This window comes from Artibeus jamaicensis, unplaced genomic scaffold (assembly GCF_021234435.1).
Source record: "Artibeus jamaicensis isolate MK-2021 breed Jamaican fruit bat unplaced genomic scaffold, CSHL_Jam_final contig_482, whole genome shotgun sequence".
Lineage (NCBI taxonomy): Eukaryota > Metazoa > Chordata > Mammalia > Chiroptera > Phyllostomidae > Artibeus > Artibeus jamaicensis.
In genome coordinates, this window is record NW_026521857.1 from 1,408,905 (window position 1) to 1,424,300 (window position 15,396).

The window sequence follows — 15,396 nt, forward strand, 5'->3', positions numbered from 1 at the left end:
ACTTCAAAAAAAAAAAAAAATCATGTTTCTAAGAACAGTTTGGATAAATAACTGTGGGAGATCAGAAAAGAGAAAATCATCTTCAAGAGGGAGACTTAAAAATGACTCCAAAAAATACGAATGCCTTATTTCCACTCACCCAGAGATTCTAATTGAATGGGTCTAGGGGTTTGGCCTGGGCTTCAGGACTAAAAAAATTCTCCCAGGTGACTCTAATCAGGGCAGCTGAGGTTGAGAACAACTTGCCTAAAGGAGCTTCCATTTGGAAAATCAGACCTGGCATTCTCAGTAGAGGTTGGGTTGTGGAGATCTAGGGAGATGAACTGCCTTGGTAGGATGAGGTTGCTAGAGAGAGGAAAGGAGAAGAGAGAAGAGAAGAAGACAGACATGGGAAGTGAATGCTGAGGAATGCCCTCATCTAAGGAACAGAAGTGGGTAAAAGGCCAGCAAAACAGCAAAGAGTGGTCAGATGGTAGAAAACCAGGATGTACAGGAAACTCATGGCCCTTGAAGGAGAAGCTTCAAGCAAGAACAGGGCATTTCAGGGAGTGGTGGGCAGCAATTTTAAATGTCATGAAGAGGTTGCCATCCTAATACTTGTCATGTACTTTTGAACATTTGGCCCCTAGGGCTGTAGAATTTGAAGTGCAGTCTTCTGCACAGGGGTGTTATAAGTTTCTCCTCACCACCCCCCACCCCCACCAGGTTTCACTTCCAGCTATTCAGCCCACAGCAGGCAACTGCTTTAGTTAGCAAAGGCAGGCATGGGGCCTGGGCTCCGGGTGAGGCAGTATGCACTATTCTATCACCACAGCAATTAATCACATACTGAGCACTGAGTGTCTGCCAGGTTTTCCCCCTTTGGGAAGAGGCTGCCTCCACCCAGCATGTGAAGTCCATGTGACCACTTTCCTTAGCAAAAGCCTCCTAGGGTCATCATGAGTCAAGCTCATCCTGACTTGCTCCTGCCTTTCCCAGTCACAGAATGTGGAAATTGGATTGAGGAAAAGAACACATTACTCAGAGCTTCCACGGTTCTCATTCACCAATAAAAACTTACTTCACACTACAAATTTGCCAATGACTCCTCCCACTCTACCCTCAGCTCACACATTATTTCACAGGCATATGCCACAGAGTAATGATACCAACTGTGCATGTAAGAGGCAGCCTTGTCCCCATTGATCTTAATCCACATTCACATACCATCATCTGTATCAACAAGGAATATTTACAGTACCTCCACATAGCAGCCCAGGAGCAGAGAGCTAGGGTGTAGCTAAGAGAAATAAAGAGGCAGGAACTAGGGCACAGAGGAGTCACACTGGAGCAAAGCTAGCGGGTAAGGAGAGGAGGTGCCATGACCTCACTCAGCGAGGAGGCTTCTGGGAGCCTTAAGGACAGGTTTGAATGAGCTCACTGAACTGCACAATGGTCTGTTGTTTCTCTAAGAAAAACACAATGGAATGTTTTATAAAACATGGGCAGAAAGAACAGTGAAGGGAGAAAATGATAGCAGTTCGGGGTGAATTGTGTCCCCTGCCTCAAAACTGATGTGTTGAATAACCCCTATTACCTCAGAATGTGACTATATTTGGATATAGGGTCTTTAAAGAGGTGATTAAGTTATGACTGTGTCTTTAAAAGAGATCAGGACACAGACACATTAAAGGAGGACCACGTGAAAAGACAAAAAGAAGGTGGCTATCTGCAAGCCAAGGAGAGAGTCCTCAGGAGAAACCAACCCTGCCAGTACCTTGATCTTGGACTTTTAGCCTATGGAAAACTAGAGAAATACTAAATTTCTGTTGTTTAAGCCACCCAGTCTGTGGTGCTATATTATGATAGCCTGAGGAGAATAACACAGCAATATTAAAATAAGATAGCAACAACTGGCCTTCTTTTAACAACATTACTGCTGTTTACATTTTTCAATATTTGGCTGTCCAGGAAAGCAGAGCTAATGATATCTTGATCAAGACCTACTTCAGAGCTGTTTCTCTCTGATTTATTTTTTCTACCAGTCCCTTCCTAATTCTATTTGTTCTTTTGGGCCTTTTTCTGAAATGCTGCTGGCCTAAGTTTGTTAGATGTCTTCCATTTTTGTACCTAGCTGACAAACTTACTACCTGGGAGAGCTGAACTTACATTTTTATAACTAGTGCAATTTAAGAAACCATAGCTAAAGGATATTCAGTTTTTATATTCACATGTCTTCATGAAATTCACAAAAATCTTGAAATCACTGAAACCATCTTTCTAAGTCATCAAGTTTATGTCTTTGCTTTTAAACCAGAACCCTTTTAAAATATTGCAAGAAATGAGATTTTTTTTCTACTTAGAAAATAATTCCAGAGAGGGAGCTTCCACAAGTTTTCTGAGCAAAACATTACAACTCTTTTTAGATGAGTCAAGTGATCCAATGCCCAGCTCAGCACTCCATGCCTGACTTGGACAGGCAGGGACTGTCTTTGGTCTCACCTTGCAAATGATGCAATACTTGTATTTGCAGTAAGAAATTATTTTCAGAATAAAACAGCAAATGGGGACTAATTGTGATGATTATTTTCTATAACTGTGTTGGTTAGGGTGGTGGCATTTGGAGCAGGTAGAGGAAGACTTTGCCAAATATATTTATCTGTAGGATATGTATATACTATTTCAATCATCATTAATGCATTTAGCCTAATTAAGAAACAGATAAAGCATGAAAAAAGCACATAGGGAAAGAAATGATATAAAAATCACAAGCTGGAATGATGAGGAAAAAAAGAAAATAAAACAAGAATGTTGAGGAACAGGTTGGAAAGAAGAATTTTAAGCATGCTTGGCCACAGTCGTACAGCTGATGACCATGGGCTTCAATGTAGAAGGAGAATGGCCGTAGGTAGGCTGTCTGAAGTCCATAAAAAGTGGCTCTTACTAGTTAGAACCATATTCTGGCCATTTATTCATGCAATCAACATTCACAGAGTGCCTATGGGGTGTTAGAAATTGTATTATATATAATACAAGCCAGGGCAGGCTCTATATTAATAAGCTTTTAGTAGGAAGAAAAGAGAGGCAAAGGAGGAGGAGGAACCTTTTCTGTAAGTTTATTATTTTCCATTATGTAGGTCAGATTCCTTGGGAAACAGAATGTGAGACTCTAAGGTCTGCTTGCAGAGTGTTCTTTGACAGTGCTCTTATATCATCTGTAAGAGTGAGGGAAGGAGGTAGGAAACAGGACTGAGCTAAAAGGCAGTGCAGCTGCATGGAATCAGCTGATCCCTGAAGGAGCCCTGGAACTGAATGGGTCTTTCAGTGTTCTCCTGGAGCCTGGACTTTGTACCCCAAGTTGACCAGTCATTGGATACGGCAACTCCAGGGAGGTCTCTCAGCCTTGGTCTAGGCAGCTCCCTTCTGCTGAGCCAATTTCTGGGACAGATTCTTGTCCCAGTCTTCTCCCAGTCCCTGTGAGTCATCACTTCTCCCAAGAGTGAAGGGATGATTACCTCAACGCCTGGGGAGATGGGTGGGATCTGAATGCCACCCCACGGTATCCACTATGTATGAAGAAACCAAGGAGCAGAGAAGTTAAGTGACTTGTTCAAGATCCCACAGCAAATGAAAGGCAGAGTCAGCATTCACACCCAAGGAGTCTGATTCCAGAAGCTAAGCCTTCAATCTGTACACTGTATGTAAAGAACCTACCAAAATGCTCTCATGGTTGCTCAGTAAATTATAGCCGTTTTATTTTGGATGTTGGTGGTGACTATTCTCCCCTATCAGCCCTCATCCCTTTAGCTTTCTGAGGGCTAAAAACAGTGACCTTAATTATTTTTGTAAAATAGACAATTAAATGTATACCTGACTCAGTTGTTTTTAAGAGTTCCATAGATTAATACATTAAGCAGGTGATGGACATTAAAGGTTGGCTCCAAGTATTGAACTGGGTTCTGTAACATAAATGAATTCTTGTCTTCTCACTCTTCATGGGCTGCCTTAGAGTTCAGACCAATGGAGCTTCTTCAAAGTTCTCTCTTCCCCGGGCTTTGCTTTGCTCTCCCTGAGGATGAAGTCACTGTAATCACCCTGAGAGCTTGAGGATAATGAAGCCAGACCTGCCTGAGGTTTGGGCAAATTAATGAAGAGAGGAGGGAAAGTCATGCCCCTGTTGGTAAGGTGATGTGGGTGGGGGACTGGGGAGGGGCCCACTAAGAGTCTCTCCTGAAGAGCCCAGTTATGTAGTATCACCCCTAACAACATTTCAGAAGGACAATTATTTATTAAAAGAGGAGAATCCAGAAAACTGTGAATTCTGTGAACCCCCGTCCCCAGCTTGCCTTCCCTGGTGTTAGAGACAGTCACTGAGACAGGACATTGGTGGAAGACTGAGGCACGGGAATCCTGAGATAGCATGTGCACCCATGTTAGTGGATGTCCACAGCACTGCCTTGCTTCCACACCCAGCTCTGGGGGCTTCTCCATTTGGCACCAGTGCTGTCTGAACCTGCAAACTCTTCCTCCAGGACAGTCCCAATGCTGAGGGCATCTACCTGGGCAGCTATTGCAGGGAAAGCAGTGACTCCATGGGAAGCCAGAGCCTACACCCTGCATAGAGAGGTAGTAAGTAATGAGGAGGGTGGACGGCCCTTGCCTGGAAACATGACCCACCAACCATGGTGCTCAGTGAGGAGACCCATGCTCTGCTAAATTATCCTCCCCTCTGTACCACCACTACACAAAGATAAGATGACTAGAAGCTCACCACCCCCTCCCATCTTCTCTTTCCCTCATCTACAGCTTCAGGGGTGTCCAACCTTTTGGTGTCCCTGGGCCACACGGGAAGAAGAGTTGTCCTGAGCCACACATTAAATACATGGTGACATGTAACCACAAAAAAAAATCTCATACTGTTTTAAGTAAATTTATGATTCTGTGTTGGGCTGCATTCATAGCCACCCTGGGTTGCATGCAGCCCGCAGGGGCTGGACATCCCCAGACCATTCTGAGTGCTTCCCACATGCCAAGTTATTATCCCTCATGGTCACTCTGTGGTTATGAACTAATTTTTTTTAAAGATTTTATTTATTTATTTTTAGAGAAAGGGGAAGAGAGGGAGAGAAACATAGATCCTGACAGGGAATCAACCTGGGGACCCTTTGGTTTGCAGGCCAGCGTTCAACCCGCTGAACCACACCAGCCAGAGCTGAACTATTTTTATTCCTGTTTGATAGATTTGGAAATGGAAGGCACAAAGAAATATCTAGTTCTAGGTCACGGAGCCAGTAGGTGGTGAAGCTGAAGTACCATCCCAGAGAGCTCATGACCCAAAAACTCTGCTTGTAACCTCAAGGTGACACCACCTCTCCCTGAGGCATTAGGCATGAATTGGTCACCATGACCACTTCTCAGTGACACCCCCTCACACCTCATCCCACCCCACGCTACCCCCTGCTACCAGCCCTATGCTTCTTCCCTTTGAATCCTCTGGGATAACTTTAGGAGGAAATGAGGCCCACTTGGAATGCTGACTTCCACTAAGGTTGACTTGCTCTTAAAAGGGGGGATAACAGATATTCAGCCAACTAGCAAGTAAAGCTGTTTAAAGGGGAGAGGTGTAAATTTCCTAGAAAGCAGGGTCAGGTACATACTTCAACAAGCTTACATAAAATAAAATTTAAAATATTATAGTAAGTTATGATAACTCTCTAACTTTATAGGCACAACCGTCAACTAATTAATCATTACTTAACATTAATTAATCATTAGGAAACAAAACCATTAATCAGCATGAGACCTTAAGAAATAGAAATTTTAAGGCCCAACCATTTACCTTAAGTAAGGTATTTGAAATCTATTCTTAAATTAATCCTCTGAAATACATTCAATCCATCTTTACCAACCTGCTAAAGTCTTCTTTACCAAGAAACTTTGCATTATTACACTCTCCAAATGACACCTAACAGAGCTCAGAAATGAAACAGACACAGGTAAGCCCCTCTCTGCTAATTTCAAGGGCTAGGAAATGTCAGAAGAGACTAATTGCTCAGGAGTGCAGAAAAAGCTAAGGGCAAGTTCAGCCAACATACCAAGTCACCCAGTGTTTATTATGAGGGTACTCTGTGCCAGCAATTGTACAAATACAATATAGAATCATAGACCGTTAGGACTGGCAAGGACCTAAGGTACAAAATTACTGTTTTTTAGAGTCATTTACATTCTGATTGGAATTTTAAGACTCACATGTGGGTGGAAATTAGAAAACAATACTACATATAAATCAGGAGACACTGAGAAATGCTGTAAAAACTTAAAGGAAAATCAAATTGGAGCTGGAGTTGGTCAGCGGAGATTTTAAATAAAATATGGGGGGGAAGATGGCAGCGGAGTAAGACAAAGAGGATTCCACTTTGCCCCCCACGCATGGGAGAAAAACCTGGCCAATCTGCCAAGGAACATAGCAAATAACCAACACTGCCCCAGCATACTGGAAAATAGGAGTCCAGAAACTGTAGCGGACGCCAAAAGACCAGATGATGAGGAGATGGCTGCAGGTCGATAATGTCTGAGGGACCAGCTCAGAGGCCTCAGGCCACTACTACTGCCTCTGCCAGGCCAGGCACCAGGGACCAGGGCTGGGTCTGCTGCAGATTCTTTGGGAGCTGAGGGCTGGCAGCAAGGTCCTTGGGAGAGAGCAGGGTCATCAGCTCCCTCCCTACCCTGCCGAACAGTTTGAAAAATACCGGGAGAGACTTATTTGCCTGAACTGTCAGAGAGAGGAATGGGCACAAGGAAGCAAACAAAGAGGCCTTGATCACCTGTGGTCGCTGGTTTGGGAGAATTGAAAGTTGCCCTTGCGTTCCCCAATAGCACTGGAAAAGGTTCTCGCCCAAGCCTGTGGGACCGGGGAAGACTGGCCTGGCATGTGCACCCACTCCCCAGTCCCATGGTGACTCCTGGGGGCGGGGGAGTGGGGGGAGTGCTCTAAAAAAGGACCTGGATTCCCTCCATGGAGCGCTGGGGAGAGGCGTGGGTCTCGCTCTTGGGAGAGTGCTCATGAGACCAGCTGAGTACAGCCAGAAGTGAGAAAGGCCACACTAATCACCCCTCAGCTGGCTGCAGCCAGTAAGACCAGAAAAACCAGTTTAGCCAGCTGGAAACCAACAAGAGGTGTTGTGGGGTTTTTTTTTAGTAATCTTTCATTTTTTTAACTTTACTATTGTTTTATCTTTCAATACTTTTTTCCTCTCCTTCTTTCTCGTTTTATTCCTTCTTCCTTTCTTTCCAAACTTACTGCTTTTTCCTACCTTCTGCTACCTTTTGTTTGTTTGTTTGTTTGTTTTTTCTTCCCCCCACAAGTGAGATAAAAAACTTGGAACTGGGAAAAAAACAGAGTTGGACCCAAAGAGGGGGCAACCCAACAGTAGAGACAGAGAGACAAATTTCATTTGGATATAGCAGAGAAAATACAAATTACTGCATAGTTGTATTATTTTTTCCATTATTTTCTCATCATTCTTATATCTTTTATTTTAATAGTATCTTTGTATCACTCCTCTTTCTGTATAGTCTTCTTTGCCTTGGCTGGATACATTGTATCATTTTACAGGTTTCCCCTGTCCCCTCATTCATAGTCTACTGCTAATTTACTGTCCTTTACTTCACCTGTGCTCAATCAACACACTATTGAAGGTCCAATACTCCCTATTTTTGGTATGTCATAGATTCTGTCATATGATTGTTGCTCTAATATTATTGTAAATAAAAGCTATTCCATACTATTGCAAATACTACCCAACACCCCCTCCCCAGATCTTAGCGCACTTCACACTTTCCTGAACTATAATACTGTAGTGGTTAACTGTATTCTCTCTCACACTACACACACTTACCATCTTTTATTCTCACCTTACCTCAGAATCTGAGCTCCCACAACCTCACTGCTTTCTAGATCCAACTCACAATCCTTCCCTCCCCAACAAAAGCCTTATATTCTTCCCATTCTTTCTAAATAGTGGCTAGCTGGGTTGAAGATTATGGTTATCACTAAACACACCCAAAGGATCTCTTATCTCTTCTCTACCGGATGCTACTGGAAATATCATAAAATACTCTCCTGTTGTCATAAACCATTTTGCCTTCCCCTCCAACTGATCACACACACACACACACACACACACACACACACACACACAAAAGAGTAGGTGGAAGTGGTGAACTCCAGGATCCCAACTGGAAGAGGAAACCCAATAACAAAGGAACTACCAACAGATAACAACAGAAGGAGGTGAAGGAGAGAGTGGAAACCACACAAACCTGAATCCAAGACCTATCTGGAAATACAAATAACCAGTGGAGAAACTACCCAGGGCAAACAACTGAACAAGAGCAAAAAGAAAATCCTCAAAGCCCATACACACAAAAGAACTAGCTTCAACACAACCTGCCTTCACCAGCACAACAAATTAAAATGGGTGGTGGACAGAGGGACCATCAGTTCACCAGCTTAGGGGAAGGACCCACAAAAGAAATACCCCAAAACAACCAAAATCCAAAGTCAAACTCAGAGCCAACTTAAAGGACATTATAAGACCAGAGAGCTGGGGAGATCAAGGAGACTACACCACTGAATCTCACAGGTATTATACCACAGAAGTTCACACCACAAACCCAGGAAGCCAGAACAAATCAATTTAAGAAGTTGAAGCTAACAACAAGAGTCTCACAAACAATGGGAAGACAAAGAAAAAATTCCCAAATGAGAGGAATGGAGGAAGCCTCAGAAAGAATGCTAGATGAAACAGAGGCAAGTCAGCTATCAGATATTGAATTCAAGGCACTGGTTATCAGGAAGTTCAAAGAGCTCACAATGAGCTACCAGAAACTACAGGGGAATTATAATGAACTAACTGCAAACTATATCAACATGAAAAAGGAAATAGAAACTATCAGCAAGGGCCAAGAGGAAATGAAGAATACAATTTCTGAACTGAAGAACAAGGTGGAAGGAATCAAAAGCGGGATGGACGAAGCAAAGGATCGGATCATCGAGTTGGAGGACAAAGTAGAAAAAAAAAACTCCCAGAAAGAGTAACAAAAGGAAAAGAAGCTCAGAAAGAATAAAAAAGGATTAAGAGAAATGCAAGACAATATAAAGCGTAATAATATCTGAATAATAGGAATACCAGAAGGAAAAGAAGAAGGGCAAGGGATAGAAAATCTATTTGAAAAAGTAATGATAGAAAACTTCCCTAATTTGAAGAGAGAAAGAGTCACACAAATTCAGGAAACATAGAGAGTCCCAATCAAAAGGAAATCAAAGAGGCCCACTTCAAGACACATCATCATTAAAATGGCAAAATTCCAAGACAGACAGAGAATCTTAAAGGCAGCAAGAGAGAAAAAGGATATAACATACAAGGGAACCCCAATAAGGTTAGCTGCTGACTTCTCAATGGAAATGCTCCAAGCAAGAAGAGAATGGCAAGAAATATTCCAAGTAATGAGAACCAGAGGCCTGCAACCAAGGTTACTTTACTCAGCAAGGCTCTCAATCAAGAGAGAAGGCCAAATATAGAGCTTCCAAGACAAAACAAGTCTAAAAGAATACACCTCCACCAAACCAGCTCTGCAACAAATATTAAAAGAACTGCTTTAAGGAAAGGAAGAAAAAAAGAAAGATAAAGAGAAACACAGGTATAAAAATGGCAGTGAATAAGTACCTATCAATAATAACCTTAAATATAAGTAGACTAAATGCTCCAATAAAAAGACATAGAATAGCTGAATGTATAAGAAATCATGACCTACACATATGCTGCCTACAAGAGACCCACCTCAGGACAAAAGACCAACACAGACTAAAAGTAGAGGGCTGGAAACAAATTTTCCAAGCAAATGGGCAGGGAAAAAAAGCTGGGGTAGCAATACTCATATCTGACAAAATAGTCCTCAAAAAAGGGGCCATAAAAAGAGACCCAGAAGGTCACTTCATAATATTCAAGGGAAGAATCCACCAAGAAGACATAAACATTGTAAATATATACGCATCCAACATAGAAGCACCCAAATATATGAAGAAAATCTTAGAGGACTTCAAGAAAGATATAGACAGCAACACAATTATAGTTGGGAATTTTAACACCCCACTGTCAAAAATGGACAGATCTTTCAAAAAAAATCAACAAAGATATGGTGGCATTGAACATCACCCTAGATGAAATGGACTTAACTGATATATATGGAGCCCTTCATCCCAAAGAAGCTAAATACACATTCTTTTCAAATGCACATGGGGCATTTTCAAACAACATGATAGGACACAAAAGAAGCCTCAACAAATTTAAGAAAATTGAACACATTCAAAGCATTTTCTCTGACCACAAGGGCCTAAAACTGGAAACCAACCCCAAGGGGAAAAGCCCAAAACACTCAAAATCCTGGAGATTGAATAGCATGGTATTAAACAACAAATGGGTCAAGAATGAAATTAGGGAGGAAGTCAAAATGTGTCTGGAAACAAATGAAAATGAACGCAAAACAACCCAAAACCTATGGGACACAGCAAAGGCAGTCCTAAGAGGAAAGTTCATAGTAATACAGGCCTACCTAAAAAAAAAAAAAAAAAAAAAAAAAAAAAAAAGAAACATTTCAAATAAACAAACTAACCCTATGCCTACAAGAACTCAAGGAACAACAAAGACAGCCCAGAGCAAGTAGAAGGAAGGAAATAACCAAGATCAGAGCAGAATTAAATGACATAGAGACTAAAAGCACAAGTCTATAAAAATCAATGAATCCAGGAGCTGGTTCTTTGAAAAGATAAACAAAATAGACAAGCTTTTAAGTAGGTTCATCAAGAAAAGAAGAGAGAGGACACAAATAAACACAATCAGAAATAAAAAAGGAGAGATTACAACTGACACCACAGAAATAGAAGGGATTGTAAGAAATTACTATGAAAAACTTGCCAAGAAATTTCAAAACTTAGGTGAAATGGACAAATTTCTACAAAAATATAATCTTCCACAACTGAATGAAGAAGAAGCAGATAGCCTGAATAGACCAATAACAGCAAATGAAATTAAAGCAGTAATCAATAATCTCCCACCACATAGAAGCCCTGGACCAGATGGTTTCACAGGAGAATTCTACAAAGCATTTAAGGAAGAGCTAACCCCTATTCTTCACAGACTGTTCCAAAAAATCCAAAATGATGGAAGACTCCCAAACTCTATGAAGCCAGCATCATCCTAGTCCTGAAACGAGATAAATATACAAAAAAGAAAGAAACTTCAGGCCAATATCACTGATGAGCATAGATGCTAAAGTCCTCAACAAAATATTGGCAAACCTCATCCAACAATACATTAAAAAGATCATACACCATGACCAAGTGGGATTCATCCCAGGGATGCAAGGATGGTTCAATATTTACAAATCAGTAAATGTAATACACCATATAAACAAAAGCAAAGACAAAAATCACATGATCATATCAATAGATGGGGAAAAGCATTTGATAAGTTACAACACACATTTATAATAAAAACACTCAGCAAAGTGGAAATAGAGAGAGCATTCCTCAATATAATAAAGGCCATTTATGAGAGACCTACAGCCAATATCATACTCAATGGGCTAAAACTAAAATCTTTTCCACTAAGATCAGGAACAAGACAAGGATGTCCAGTTTTACCACTTCTACTTAATATAGTATTGGAAGTTTTAGCCACAGCTATCAGACAAGAAAAGGAAATAAAAGGAATCCAAATAGGAAAGGAGGAAACAAAACTGTCACTGTTTGCAGATGACATGATAGTGTACATGGAAAATCCTATGGACTCTACTGCAAAACTGCTCAACCTAATAAATGAATTTGGCAAAACAGCTGGATACAAAGTCAATATCCAGAAATCAAAGACATTTTTTTATACCAACAATGAAACAGCACAAGCAGAAATCAAGAAAAAAATTCCATTTGATATAGCAAAAACAAAAATAAAATATCTGGGTATAAACCTAACCAAGGAGGTGAAAGACCTGTATGCAGAAAACTACACAACATTGAAGAAAGAAATCAAGGAAGACACAAACAAGTGGAAACATATACCGTGTTCATGGATTGGAAGAATTAACATCATCAAAATGTCCATACTACCCAAAGCAATATACAGATTCAATGCAATACCTATTAAAGTACCAATGACATACTTCACAGACATAGAACAAACACTTCAAAAATTTATATGGAACCAGAAACGACCCTGAATAGCAGCTGCACTTTTGAGAAAGAAGAACAAAGTAGGAGGGGTCACAATACCTGATACCAAACTGTATTATAAGGCCACTGTAATCAAAACAGCCTGGTACTGGCATAAAAACAGGCATATAGACCAATGGAACAGAACAGAGAGCCCAGAAATGAACCCAAGTCTCTACAGTTAATTAATATTCAACAAAGGGGGCAGCAACATAAGATGGAGTAAAAATAGCCTCTTCAACAAATGCTGTTGAAAGAACTGGACAGCTATGTGCAAAAAAATGAAACTTGAGCACCAACTTAAACCATACACCAAAATAAATTCAAGGTGGATAAAAGACTTAAATAGAAGCCATGACACCATTAACGTTCTAGAGGAGAACATTAGCAAGAGAATCTCAGATATTTCATGAGGCAACATTTTTACTGATATGTGCCCTAGAGCAAGGGACATAAAGGAAACAATAAACAAATGGGATTGCATCAAAATTAAAAGTTTTTGCACAGCTAAAGAAAACAGTATTAAAATAAAAAGAGGACCAACTATATGGGAAAACATATTTGCCAATAATACCTCAGTGAAGGGTTTAATCTCCAAAATATACAAAGAACTTACACGACTCTACTCTAAGAAGACAAGCAACCAAATGAAAAAGTCGGCAAAGGACTTGAACAGACATTTCTCCATGGAAGACATACAGAAGATCCAGAAACACATGAAAAAATGCTCAGTATCTTTATCAATCAGAGAAATGCAAATTAAAACCACAATGAGATACCACTTTACACTGGTCAGAATGGACATCATAAACAAAGCAACAAACAAGTGTTGGAGAGGTTGTGGAGAAGAGGGGACCCTAATCCATTGTTGGTGGGATTGCAGACTGGTACAACCACTGTGGAAAACAGTATGGAATTTTCTCAGAAAACTAAAAATGAAACTGCCTTTAGATGCAGCAATTCCACTGCTGGGATTATATCCTAAGAACCCTAAAACACCAATCCAAAAGAACCTATGCACCCCAATGTTCATAGCAGCACCATTTACAATCTCCAAGAGCTGGAAGCAACCTAGGTGCCCAGCAGTAAATGAACAGATCAAAAAATTATGCTACATATACACAATGGAATTCTTTGCAGCAGAAAGAAAGAAGGAGCTCCTACCCTTTGCAGCAGCATGGATGGAACTGGAAAACAATTATGCTGAGTAGAATAAGCCAGGCATTGAAAGACAAATACCATATGATCTCACCTTTAACAAGAAGCTAAACAATGAAACAAACAAGCAAGCAAAATATAACCTAACACATTGAAATAGAGACCAGGTAGGTGGACAGTGACCAAAGGGGAGAGGGGAGGGAACTTCAGGGGAAAAAGAGGAAGGATTTACAGGTACAAGTATAAAGGACACATGGACAACAACTGGGGGGGGGTGGAAATGGGAGGGAGGTGGGGAACACTGGGGGGTGTGGGCTGGGATGGGAGTAAAAGACAGAAACTGTACTTATACAACAATTAAATTAAAAATTTTAAATAAAAAAAAGAAAAGAAAATATGGGATTTCTCATGATCTATGCAAATAACAAAGTGGTAGAGAAGCTGGTAGGCCTTTTATCCAAGGATAGTGTGAACATGGGTTGAGTAGTTATAGCAAGAAACCTGGGGACCAGCACTAGAGAATGCACAGGCATTCCTGGGGAAGAGACTAGCTTTCCTTGGGGGAGGGTGAAGGCTGGGTAGTTTAGAATTGGTCCCATAAGGTAGAAGGAAGCCACTGTAGTTTCTAGAGTAGCAGACCACATTTCTCAAGCTGGCTTATGATGTTTGAAATCAAACCAAACCAAAAACAGTGCTTTGGGAAGATTAATCTGGATTGGAGTGGACTGATAATGAGATGATCTGGCCAACCAAGTTAAAATGAATTAGAGCCTGTGACAGGAGAGGCAGTAAGATGAGTAAAAATGGGATGAACCAAGCAAAGAAAACACATAGGATTTAGGGGATTTTACTAGGAAATAATAATGTCTGACTAAACAAGTGGATTTTTTTTTTATTTTTAGAAATGTGGGAGCTCTGAAGCATGAAACTGAGGTAGGATTAAGAAGTCAGGGAGCTGTTTTATGGGAGTAGGTGATAAATCTGTTCTTAACCATAATAAATGTGAGGTGGGACACTAGAATTTAGATTTCTTTAGAGTGTTAATTCTGGCTACAGACACAGCTCTCTTTTCATTGATCTTTTTTTTAACATAAAGCCAGCAAATACACAAAGCTGACATTTTTATTGTATTATTCTAGCTCCACAAAAGCTTTTCTTTTGTTGTTTTCTTTTACCCCTATAAAATTCTATGATTGAAATAAATTATCACCTTGATATTTTCAAGCTAAAGCTGTGTTCAGGCTTCAGATTTTTCAAGCCAAAATCAAAAGCCAGTAAATGACCAGAGAAGGAGAAGCAGAACCTCCAGGCTTGTTTTATTTGAACTTTCTGAATTTCAAACCCTTAGTATTTCAGAGTGTCACTTTTCTGACCATACACAATATCTCTGCTTCAGAGTCTGATTCCAAAGGATTGGAATATTTTGTCCAGTTTCTGAAATCAGATATTGATATTAGCACTCTAAATTTTAGTTAAACATATCAAATGTTAATTAGCATCCCCAAAGAATGTGACACTTTTAGCTTTTAACTCTAAAAATCTGCTTATATGTTCCCAAAACATTTTTAAAAATTTTTATTTCTCCCATTCATTTACACTTTATTCATTAGAATGTGGTCATCAGGGTTAGAAAGACAAGAAGGGATCAAGTCATGTGATTGGTTTGTAAATATAATTGAAAATCTGCATTTGCCATTTGGTTGGGTGATTTCATCCTTTAAGGTGGAGACATGAGCCTATGAAAAACAGAAGTGGGATCCGGACATGGCAAAATATATTTGCTTTTCTCAGATAAATTTGTTAGTATGTGTGTGCTGTAAAATGACATTATTCCTCCCTAAGAAATTACATTTCTATTCAATACACACCATTCTGCCTGCCTCACAGATTTCCCCAAGCCAAGTTCAAAATCCTGATTGTATTTGTAGTCAATCTAATGATGAAAACATTGATTTAGCACCCCATTTGAGATCAACTGAGAAGAGCCCCCA

At 40.3% G+C, this 15,396-nt stretch overlaps 1 protein-coding gene across 3 annotated transcripts in view; it reads right to left on the reverse strand.

The window, feature by feature from the left end:
• The window catches only part of ADTRP (androgen dependent TFPI regulating protein), a 98,695-nt gene that overhangs the window by 54,985 nt on the left and 28,314 nt on the right, over positions 1-15,396 (reverse strand). The gene's annotated exons all lie outside the window — the stretch shown is intronic.